We start from the raw sequence: 12,765 nt of genomic DNA, 5'->3' as shown, positions 1-12,765 counted from the left end.
GGCAATTTAGGAAGCTGTATGAGCTAGAGTGGACCACCTTTGGGGTAGATTGGCTGTCTGTAGGAACTTTTGAGTTAGAAAAGGTGAGGGCAGTTTATAGTATAGTGACAAGGATGCCTGGACACCCAGATCAGTTTCCCTACATCACCACCTGGCTGGAAGTTATGAAAAAGAAGCCAGGGTGGATAAAGACTTGCTTTGATGGGCTGTGCCAGGTGTTTCTCACCAAGTGATGGAAAAGCCCTGCAAGGAACCGATTGGCAAGCCTAAGGTCCTGGCTCTATCCAGTACACCAAATGAGAATTCAGGGAAAAGGCTCAGATAATTGCTACTACCTTTGGAAAGTGGGATTAAGGGCCCTGGCCAGATATGACCTGGCGGGTCCAAGCACCCATGGGGTGAAACCAATGTGTTTACTGCAAGGAGTAGGGGCATTGGAAGAATGAGTGTCCCCAAAAAAACATCCTGTCAACAAAGAAGGGAAGAAGGGACACTGGCCCCAGGCCTTGTCCAGATCTTCACACCATTGCCTTGGCTGTCGATGAGCTCTCTGACGAGGACAGACTGGGCTCTATATTTTTGAGCCCTGGGAACTCATGGTCACAGTAGAATTCGGGGCCAAACAATGGACTTCATGGTGGATACCAGTGCCAAACAGTCAGTGATAACCCAGCTCCTGGGGGATGTTTGCCCATTTTCTGGCCAAACAATAGATATAGTGGGTACCACCAGTGGTAGAACAGAAGAAGCTGTTCTTCTGTTCCTGAAGGCCAGAAAGTGCAGGATTGGGGGTCACTTTGTGTCACACCAGTTCCTGTACATGCCTGAATGCCTGTTGCCACTACTGGTTCGGGACTCCTCAGGAAATTGCATGCCCGAATTACTTTTGGCCCTGAGGCAGAAGCCTCTCTAAAAATTGATGGTGTGCAAAAGATTCTACTTCTAACCACACCAGCTGGTGAAGAGTGGTGGCTGCATGAGGAGTCTAAAGTGGAAGGGGAGGTCTGCCCTAAAATGCCATTCCCGGACATTCAAAGTGTTTGGGCTGAGCACAACCTGCCAGGCCTAGCCAAACACTACCCCACAGTGGTAATTCCCTGAAGCCCATGGCACACCCTGTGGCAGTGCGATGGTATCCAACCCCTCAAAAGGCTCTTGAGGGAATCCAAGGCCATTTGGTGAGGCTGGAATCCCACCAGATCATCCGGCCCTGCAACTCCCCATGGAACACCCTGCTACTACCTGTGAAGAAAGCTCAAATAGGGGAATTTCTCCCAGTCCAAGACCTGTGAGCACTCAGTGCAGCCATAGAAACCATACAACCCATGGTTCCTAACCTGTATACCCTCTTCAGCCTGGTCCCAGGGAAAGCCAGATGGTTCTCATGCTTGTACTTGAAGGATGCCTTCTTCTGCATCCGGGTAGCCCCAGCCACCCAGGAAATATTCGCCTTCAAGTGGGAAACAACCTCTGTGGGAACCAGAAGACAGTATACTTGAACTCCGTTGCCTCAGGGGTTTAAAAATCCCCCCATTATTTTGGAGCAAGTACTAGAAGTCATTCCCAGCCAAAGATTTCAACTTCACTGTCCTAATATACATAGATGACCTTCTGCTTGCCACTGAATCCCTCAGTGACTGTGAGCAAGGGACTGAGCACCTTTTCTATCACCTGGACTAGGCAGGGTACCGCATGTCCTAGAGAAAGGCCCACATCTGCCAGTAGCAAGTCAAATATTTGGGTTTTTAACCTATAGCAAGGGACCCAAAACCTAGGGCTGGAGCATAAGTGGGTAATCTGTGCCATCCTCACACCAACTTCCAAGAAGTAAGTCAGGGAGTTTTTAGGAGCAATCAGGTTCTGCAGAGTCTGGATCCCAAATATGTGCTCTTAGCAAGACCCTTCTACAAAGTCACAAAGAGGGGTGACAAGAACCCATTCCAGTGGGGGACTGAACAAGAACATGCTTTCCAGTGTCTAAAGGCGGCACTCACACAAGCCCCAAGTCTAAGCTTCCCAGACTTGGAGAAATGCTTCACCCTGTTCATCCATGAGCAGGAAGGGATGGCCATCAGGGTCTTAACTCAGACCCTTGGATCATGGAAAAGGCCTGTAGCCTACTCTCCAGGGAACTGGACAATGTAGCACTAGGATGGCCTTCTTGCACAAGAGCTGTCCCCGCCACTGCCCTCCTAGTCCATGAGGCTCGAAAGCTCACGTTTGGGCAGGAACTGACTGTTCTGATTCCCCATTCAGTCACCAGTCTTATGGAACAAAAGGGACACCTCTGGTTGTCAAATGAGAGACTCACCAGCTATCAGGCCACCTTGTGCAAACCCCCAAACTTGCACCTCAGCGTCTGCCAAACCCTGAACCCTGCCACCCTGCTGCCTGTCATGTTGGGGTCCCCAAAACACGATTGCACAGAGACTGTAGAAAAAGTCTACTCCAGTCGCCCAGACCTGAAAGACCAACTGTTAAAATGTCTCGGCATTGAGCTGTTCACTGATGTAAGCAGTATGGTAAAAGATGGGATACGTTATGCTGGTTATGCAGTTGTCACCCTAGTGGACATACTAGAGGCAGAGGCCCTACCCACAGGAACATCTGCCCAACAGGCTGAACTCATGACATTCACTTGGGGTCTGCAGTTGGTGGCAGAACAGGAAGCCAATATCTACACTGACTTAAAGTATGTGTTCACAACCTACATGTGCATGGGGCATTGTACAAAGAATGAGGGCTAGTAACGGCAGGAGGAAAGCATATCAAGCACGGGCCAGAAATCCTGGCCTTGCTGGAGGCAGTCTGGGCCCCCTCTGCCATGGCTGTCATTCATTGCCACAGCCACCAGAAGGGAAACTCCTTAACTGCAAAAGGCAACTGCAAGGCAGACTCAGCTGCCAAGCAAGTGGAACTGGGGCAGCTTGTGTTCCCTCCAGAGTCCAAACTGCTCTTTGCTCCCCTCATCCCCACCCATTACAGCAGTGGAGAGAAAAGCTGAACTATTCCAAGTCAGAGAGCAACTGGCTAGCGAGGGAAGGAAAAAAATGCTATGATGAACAGTGGATCCTACATGACAGACACATCATTGTTCCTGAGAACCTGGCTTGACTTAGTGAAAAGTGTCCACCACCAAACTCACTTTGGAGAGAAAGCCCTCACCACCAGTCTGAATACTCACCTCTACAAAGCCAAGCTCCCTTCCTGGGTAGAGCTAGCATGTGAAAACTGTGCTCCTTGCCAAAGAAACAATGGCAAACAACCCAGCACAGGATGGGAGGACTACATAACCAGTTAGCAGGTCTAAGTCCATTTGAAGACCTACAGGTAGACTTCACAGAGCTGCTGCAGGCCCAGGGATATCACTCTCTCTTGGTATTTGTCTTCACCATCTCAGTTTGGATAGAAGCATACCCCACCCACTCAGAAATAACCCAGGAGGTGGCACGAGCCCTCCTAAAAGACATCATTCCTTGGTATGGAATGCTGCCACCATCAGCTTTGAGAACAGCCCTGCTTTTGTCGCCAAGATCCTCCAAAAGCTAGCAAAAGCCTTGCAGATAACTTGGAAGTTCCACACTGCCTATTGGCCTCAAAGCAGCAGAAAGTTGGAATGGATGAATCAAACTCTAAAGGGACAATTGAAGAAAATCTACCAAGAAACAAAAGTAACCTGGGTATAGGTGCTCCCTATAGCTCTGTTTAGAATTAAATCTGTCCCGACAAAGAAAATAGGGTTCTCCCCCTTTGTACTAGTAAATGGAAGGCCACCACCCCTTACCAGAATCTTACAGGGAAACCTTAGAGAAATTGGGAACTTAAGCCTAACCCAACACTTGGTTCAGCTGGGACAGGTTCTAAGTGAGTTGAAAGGGAAAGCATTAGAAGCACTGTCCAAGCCTTTCAGCATTTACCTCCCCCCATACATAAATTTGAACCAGGGGACTTAATATGGGTAAAGTCCATATTATGACAACTCTGTCTTAATATGGACTCCCTCCAGCCTCAATAGAGAGGTTGTTTAAGCAACCCCAACAGCTGTCAGAGTTGCATAAATCATTCCATGGATTCACCACTCTTGGGTCAAGAGGGCCACCGCAGACGACCCCTGGGAGTGCACCCCTGATCCTGAACACCTGACACGCATCATTTTCCGGAGGCCACTACACCCCTCCCCATTGCAGCCAAGATCAGCTTACCAGCTCACGAGTGAGGTCTGACTGATTGGCATTACCCTGCTCTAGCTCACTGGTAGCAGCCAGTCTGTGCAGAGCTGAAGCCTGAGGAGACTTGCGAGCCCTGCTTCAGTCACCCCCAGAAGCTGACTGATCTATGCATGACCAAAAATTAAGAAGCCAGCATATGGACATCTCAGTCTATTGGGTCTGTGGACTTGTTGTCTTTTTCTTGCTCTTTGCATTTGTTCTTCATTTAGCAGTATTAGCCCTCCTAGAAGCAGAGTGCCTGGAGTTCTTCACTTTAATCTGGTGCACAATATTATGAACCTACCACCTTGGCTCAGGATGGGTCCTGGGAGTACCAAACCCCAATCTACATGCTCAACCATATCATTTGCCTCCAGGCAGTTCTGGAGCTAACATTAGAGAAATAAAAAAACTAGCCCACATTCCTATACAAACGTGGAAAGGGTGGAACCCAAGTGTTCTGCTTGGAGGATGCTTCTCTATGTTTGGGGGATACAAAACCTTGATTGCCCATGTCCTAGGCCTGCTAGGTATATGCCTCCTTGTCCCATACCTCCTGCTACTCAGAATAAGCAGTTTACAATGTTCTGTTGAAGCCCTAGTGGAAAAACAAACCACAGCCAAGGTCCTGGCTGTATGGAAATACCAGTGCTAATACCTACAACAAGAAGATGAGGTATAAGTGATGTAACTGCCCACTGGTATGGGCAAGCATCAAAGGGGGGAATGTAGCAAAAGCAGTGAAGCAGACTTGCAGTGTAGCAGGCAGACCCCTGGTAGCAAGCAAGTCCCCTATTTACTAAGGCCACTTCCTCTTTGAAAAATCTCCCAGCCCCAAGAATGGTTGGAAGTGCACGTAGGCAAGATAAAAGGCCTCTGTAGGAGCTCCCTCCCCCACGAATGCTCATCTGCTTCTGTACACTCAGTTTTACAATCCTTCTGGGTCTGATTGTCGGCAAACAACCAATATCTCCCTTGAGAATCGCTAGTTAACCATATTAGGAAAACCCTGTACTAAATGAGCCATTCTGTCTACAAAATCTTGTGCCAGTGTCTGTTTGGGGTTCAGATTGTAGAGGTGACTCAGCTGAGCCCTGTGCACACAGACTAATAAAGCTTGTTTCCTGAAACTTTGCAGCCTTGATCCCACTTTGTTCTGTTTCCGCCTAACGTTCCTGGAGGCGTTCCTGGTTATGCGCTCCAGTCCTGTTTTTACAGGAGGCCTGCAGCCTGGTTCCTGGTTATGCGCTCCAGTCCTGTTTTTACAGGAGGCCTGCAGCCTGGCTCCTGGTTATGCTCCAGTCCTGTTTTCACAGGAGGCCTGCAGCCTCAATCCTGGTTATGCGCTCCAGTCCTGTTTTCACAGGAGGCCTGCAGCCTGGTTCCTGGTTATGCGCTCCAGTCCTGTTTTCACAGGAGGCCTGCAGCTTCAATCCTGGTTATGCGCTCCAGTCCTGTTTTCACAGGAGGCCTGCAGCCTCAATCCTGGTCTTGCACTACAGCAGGGGCTTGAAGCATATTTATTAATCACAGGAATCAATGAATGAAGTGGGGATATGGGATTTACATAATACATGGTGGGAAAATAGGAACAGTTGGGCAAGTTTTCTCTGTGTATAGTTATTGGTATGAAAAAGAATGACAGAAGTTGTTGCTGCTGAAGATCCAGTCCTATTTCTTCTTAGTTTCAGCTCTGATTTCCTGAACCAATAAAGAAAAAGAGATATTATCAGAGAAAAGAAAAAGTAGCAGAACGTCCTAGGTACATATCCTTTTCTTCTTAACCTCCCACTTAATCCCCATGTTGCAATAATTAAAGGAGCAGCGAAAAAAAATCAAACTAACGTGAACTGAAAATAAAATTGGGGCTGGAATTGTAGCCTGAACAGATATAGTGGAAAAGCCATGAAGTGACAATGTTTGTTCAAGGGCACAGATTCAGAAAAATCTAATTGGTCCTTTCCTAACTTCTGCCAGAGAAATTCAAGTACAGCAGCACTTGGACCAGCAGCCAAAGGAATTGGCTGAAAGCAGGAGAATTTGAGGCACTTGACATACTGTTTCTTTTAAGGGCACCATTCTTGACAACTTTTGAGCTTCTTGACTTCCTTTAGCACTTGAATCCATCCTCATTGTTTTTCTTCTGCACAATCTCAAAATTTAGAATAGCTCAGGAATGGAAAAAAGGGTGACTGCAACTGTTTCAGTTAAACTTTCCTTCCTGTAGCACCAGAGGATCAAGAAATAGAGCCTAGTTACACATAAATACCCAGGGCTCTCTAAGTTGAAATTTGGCTCCATGAATTTTTAAAAATATTTTTATTGAGAAATATTTGCACACATACAATCCAACTATATTATACAATCAATGGCTCACGATATCATCACATGTTGTGTATTCTTCACCATGATCATGTTTAGGACAACTTATCACTCCAGAAAAAGAAGTAAAAAGAAAAAAGAACTCACACAACCCAGACCCCTTACCTCTCCCTCTCATTGACTTCAATTTAACCAATTTTTACCCTTTATCTCCCCCTATTATTTATTTATTTATTATCCCCCTTCTTTTTAAACTCATCTGTCCATACCCTGGATAAAAATAGCATCACACATAAAGTTTTCACAATCACACAGTCACATTGTAAAATCTATATAGTTATACAGCCCTCTTTAAGAATCAAGCTATGGAACACACAGTTTAACAGTTTCAGGTGCTTCACGCCAACCACTCCACAACATCATAAGCTAAAATGGGATACCTGTATAATGCATAAGAATAATCTCCACGGTAACCTCCTGACTCTCTTTGAAATCTCTCAACCACTGAGACTTTATTTTGTCTCATTTCTCTTCCCCCATTTGTCAAGAAGACTTTCTCATTTCCATGATACTGGGTCCTGGCTGATCCCCAGTAGTTAAGTCCCAAATTGTCAGGGAGATTTACTCCCCTGGGAGTCACATCCCATGTGAGGGAAGAGGGGAGTGAGTTCACCTACCAAGTTGGTTTTGAGAGAGGGGCCACAACTAAGCAATGATAGAAGCTCTCCAGGAGTGACTCTTAGGCGTAATTATTAGTAGGCATAGCCTACTGTTTGCAGGAATAAGCTTCCCAGAGGTGAGCCCCAAGACTAAGAGCTCAGTCTATTGAATTGGTTGTTCCCACTGCTTGTGAGAATACCAGGAATTCCCCAGACAGGGAGTTTTAATATTTCCTCCTTTCTCCCCAATCCCCCGAGGGGGCTTTTCAAGTACTTCTTTATCCTCTACCCAAATTATTCTGGGATATATTGGGGCATCACACTAACCTCTACTGACCAACAAGATCTCACACCCTATTCAAGATTCCATGTAATTATGGTGTTCAGCTAAACTGACCATACAAGTTAAATTTGATAATGTGCTACCCAAAATATAAATTTTGCACCAAATAAACTTCTCTCCCTTTGATCTTGCACAGAGGTTGAAGTTTGAAAATATGGGTGATCTCATTCTTTACCCAGTATTCTCACTTACTTTAGTCCTATCCAGATCAGCTTCATTTATATCTCTAGATGAAGCCCAATCACTTTTTCAGCCTTTTTTTTTTTTAACAGTTCTTGTAGGGGTTATACTGACATTCATAGCATCAGTGCTCTAACTCTGAGTCTCAGTTGTCATATAAATACCCAACGTTTCAGGGAACTACCAGGTTATATACAAACAGTTCAGTATTTCAGACTTCAGAAATACTGGTTAAAACTCCTAAATATATGTGACTGCTGTAAGAATTTACAATCTAGGAACCTTTACAATAGGCCTCAACCTGATAACCCATGATCTCAACTTCAATTCTCTGAGTTTGTTTACTATAGTTATCCATATGAGTTAGGCATGCTAATATTTGTCCTTTTGTCTGTGACATTTTATTCAACATACTATTCTTAAGGCTTGTTCACCTAGTTGCATGTCTCACAACTTCATTCCTTTCTTACAGCTGCTCAGTAGTCGATTGTATGTAAACACCATAGTTCCCCTTTCATTCTTCAATTGATGTACCCTTACGCCATCTCCACCCATTGAAAATCCTAAATGCTGCTGCCATAAACACCAGTGTGCAAGTGTCCTTTCATTTCCCTACTCTCAGTTCCACCAGGTGTAAACCTAGCAATGAGGTTGCAAGATCATATGACAACCCACCCCTTGCCTCTGTAGAATCACCCATACTGCTGCACATCTCAGCTTCCCTACCATGTGGATAGGTACATCTCTTTCTCCACATTTTCTCTAGCAGTTGTATCTCTGTTCATGTTTAAACAATTTTATTCTCACATCATACATCCAATACAAGTAAATAGACTTGCTTTTGCCACCATAATCTATCTGAAGATATTTCCTTTTCTTCTGCATAGAACCCATATTCCTCCCCTGTGTCCCTGACTTGTTGACATTTAGTTTTGGCATAATGCCTTTGTTAGATTCAGTGAAAGCATATTACAACATTACTGTTGACTATAGATACTAGCTTGCATTGATTGTAACCTTCCTGTATACCAGCCATTTTCAACCCCTTGCAATGTTGATATTCATTTGTTCTCCATTGCAAAAATGTTTTTACATTTATACATATAATCACTATGGTTGTATATGCTAAGTATTCTTAAGTTATACTGTCTCAGTCTTTGTCCTCTATCTTTCCTTCTGGTTTCATAGTACCTCGGCCCTTCTCCCTCAACCATATTCACATTCAGCTTCATTCAGTGTACTTATATTATTGTGCTACCATCAGGTAGTATTGTGCTATCCATTTCTGAGTTTTTACAATCAGTCCTGTTGCACAATCTGTATTACTTCAGTACCAAATGTCCAATCTCAACCTTCTTTCTATCTCCTGATGACCTGTGTTCCTAACTTTTACTCTTAAAGTTCACTCATAAATATTAGTTCATATTAGTGAGACCACACAGTATCTGTCCTTTTGTTTCTGGCTAATTTCACTCAACATAATGTCCTCAAGTTTATTCTGCATTGTTACATGTTTCATGATGTTATTCTGTCTTACAGCAGAGCAGTATTCCATTTTATGCATATACCACAGCTCATTTAGCCACTTGTCCATTTATGGACATTTGGGCTGATTCCATCTTTTAGCAATCATAAATAATGCTGCTATAAACATGAGTGTACAAATATCTGTTTGTGTCCTTGCCTTCAGTTCCTCTGAATATATGTTTAGTAATGGGATGCTGATTCATACAGCAATTCTATACTAAGCTTCCTGAGGAACCACCAAACTGCCTTCCTGAGCAGTTGTACCATTTCACATTCCTACCAACAGTGGATAAGTGTGTCTCTTTCTCCACATCCTCTCCAGCACTTCTCACTTTCTGTTTTTTTTTTTTTTGATAAATGCCATTCTAGTGAATGTGAGATGATATCTCATTGTTGTTTTGATTTGCATTTCTCTAATAACCAGTGAAGTTGAGCATCTTTTCATATGCATTTTAGCCATTTGGATTTCCTCTTCTGAAAAGTGTCTGTTAATGACCTTTGCCCATTTTCTAATTGGACTGTTTGTCTTTTTGTTGTTCAGTTGAAGAATCTCTTTATATATTCTTGATACTAAACCTTCATCTGATATTGGTTTCCAAATATTGTCTCCCATTGCATAGACTGCCTTTTTACTTTCCTGGCGAAGTTCTTTGAGGCATAAAAGTGTTTAATTTTGGGAAGATCCCATTTACCTATTTCTGTTTTCAATGCTCAACCTTTCTGCTTAAGGTCTAGGAAACCACCTCCTATTACAAGATTTATAAGATAGTTCACTACATCTTCATTGAAAAGTTTTATGATCTTAACTCTTAAACTTAATAATAAGTTTATTATCTTGACTCTAATGTTTAGGTTTTGATGCATTTTGAGTTGATTTTTGTATAGGGTATGAGATATGTAACCTCTTTCATTCTTTGCATATGGATATCCAGCTTTCCAATCACCTTTCATTGAAATGGTTTCTCTGTCCCAGTTGGGATGGTTTGACTTCCTGATCAAAGATCAATTGTCCATACATGAGAGGGTCTATTTCAAAACACTCAATTAAATTCCATTGGTCAGTGTGCTGGTTAGAAGGGAAGTATGCTCCCTAAGAAAAGCCATGTTTTAATATAAATCCCATTTCATAAAGGTAGAATAATCTCTATTCAATACTGTATGTTTGAAACTGTAATGAGATTATCTCCCTGGATGATGTGATTTACTTAAGAGTGGTTGTTAAACTGGATTAGGGGATGACATGTCTCCACCCATTTGAGTGGGTCTTGATTAGTTTCTGAAGTCCTATAAAAGAGGAGAATGAGAGAGTCAGAGAGAACATAGAATGCTGCAGCACCATGAAGCAGATAGTCCACCAGCCAGTGACCTTTGGAGATGAAGAAGGAAAATGCCTCCTGGGGAGCTTCATGAAACAGGAAGCCAGGAGAGAAAACTGGCAGATGATGCTGTATTCGCCATGTGCCCTTCCAGCTGAGAGAGAAGCCCTGACTGTGTTCACTGTGTGCCCTTCCAGCTGAGAGAGAAACCCTCGAACTCCGTTGACCTTCTTGAACCAAGGTATCTTTTCCTGAATGCCTTAAATTGGACATTTCTATAGACTTGTTTTGATTGGGACATTTTCTCAGCCTTAGAACTGTAAACTAGCAACTCATTAAATTCCCCTTGTTAAAAGCCGTTCTATTTCTGGTAAATTGCATTCCAGCAGCTAGCAAACTAGAACAGTCAGTATATCTTATCTTTATGCCAGTACCATGCTGTTTCAACCAGTGTAACTTTGCTATATGCTTTAATGTCAGGTGATGTGAGACTTCCCACTTCATTTTTCTTTCTCAAGACATTTTTAGCTATTCGGAGCACCATGCCCTTCCAAATAAATTTAATTATTGTTTTTTTCTATTTCTACAAAGTAAGTTGTTGGGATTTTAATTGATATTGCATTAAATCTATAAATCAATTTGGGTAGAAATGACATCTTAACTATATTTAGTCTTCCAATCTATAAACATGGAATGTCCTGCCATTTATTTAGGTCTTCCATGATCTTTTTCAGCAATTTCTTGTAGTTTTCTTTGCATGGATATTTTGTATCCTTAGTTAAATTTATTCCTAAATATTTTATTCTTTTGGTTGTAAGTGGATTTTTTTCCTTAATTTCCTCCCTATATTTCTCATCACTGTGTATAAGAACACTACTGATTTTGGTGTGTTGAAAACCTGTACAAACCCTGCCACTTTACTATACTGTTTTATTAGCTTTAGTAGCTTTGCTGTAGATTTTTCAGGATTTTTGAAATGTACTATCATATCATCTGCAAATAGTGCTAGTTTTACTTCTTCCTTTCCAATTTGGATGCCTTTTTAAAATTTCTTTTTCTGTCTAATTGCTCTAGCTAGACATTCCAGCACAATATTGAATAACAATGGTGAGAGTGGGCATCCTTGTCTTGTTCCTGACCTTAGAGGGAAAGCTTTCAGTCTTTCCCCATTGAGAAGTATGGTTATTGTGGGTTTTCATATATTCCCTTTATCATGTTGAGAAAGTTCCCTTTTATTTCTACCTTTGAAGTGAAAAAGGTAGATCAAAAAAGAATGTTGATTTATTTTTCAAATGCCTTTTCTGCATCAATTGAGATGATTATGTGTTTTTTCTGCTTTGACTTATTGATATGGTGTATTACCTTAATTGATTTTCTTGTGTTGAACCAGCCTGGCATGCCTGGAATAAAACCCTCTTAGTCATGGTGTATAATTCTTTAATGTGCTGCTGGATTTGGTTTGCAATTATTTTGTTGAAGATTTTTGCGTCTATATTCATTAAAGGGATTGGTCTGCAATTTTCTTTTCTTGTATTATCTTTGGATTTGGTGTTAGGGTGATGTTGGCTTCACAGAATAAATTAAGTAGCTTTCCCACCTCTTCACATTTTTGAAGAGTTTGAGCAGGATTGGTACTAATTCTTGAATGCTTGGTAGAATTCACATGTGAAGCCACCTAGTCCTGGACTTTTCTTTTTTGGGCAGCTTCTTGATGACTGATTCAATCTCCTTACTTGAGATTAGTTTGTTAGTGTCATTTATTTTATTCCAAGTTAATATTTTTTGGTCATCCATTTCTAGGAAGTTGTCCATTTCATTTATGTTGTCTAGTTTATTAGCATATAGTTGCTCATAGTATCCTCTCATTACCTCCTTTATTTTTGTGGGGTCAGTGGTTATGTGCCGTCTTCCAGTTCTGATTTTATTTGTCTCCTTTCTCAGTTTTTATTTTGTCAGCCTTGCTAAGTGTCCATCAATTTTATTGATTTTCTCATAGTACCGAGTTCTGGTTTTGATGATTTCTTTGTTGTTATCCTATTCTCAATTTTATTTATTTCTGCTCTAATTTTCCTTGTTTTTTTCCTTTTGTTTTCTTTGTGGTTACTTTGCTGTTATTTAGTTCATCTAAATGAATAGTTAATTCCTCGATTTTTGCTTTTTCTTCTTTTTTCATATAGACATTTAGGGCAATCACTTTGGTGTGTTTTCAT

General features: G+C 42.1%; 1 pseudogene; it reads left to right on the top strand.

Moving 5' to 3' along the window:
* The first annotated feature begins 2,099 nt into the window (after window positions 1–2,099).
* LOC143663348 (rhophilin-2 pseudogene) overlaps window positions 2,100–12,765 on the top strand; it is a 53,316-nt pseudogene continuing 42,650 nt past the window's right edge.

Source organism: Tamandua tetradactyla, chromosome 19 (genome assembly GCF_023851605.1).
Source record: "Tamandua tetradactyla isolate mTamTet1 chromosome 19, mTamTet1.pri, whole genome shotgun sequence".
Lineage (NCBI taxonomy): Eukaryota > Metazoa > Chordata > Mammalia > Pilosa > Myrmecophagidae > Tamandua > Tamandua tetradactyla.
The sequence above is the reverse complement of the archived record's forward strand: the minus strand, read 5'-3'. Positions and strand labels throughout refer to the sequence as shown.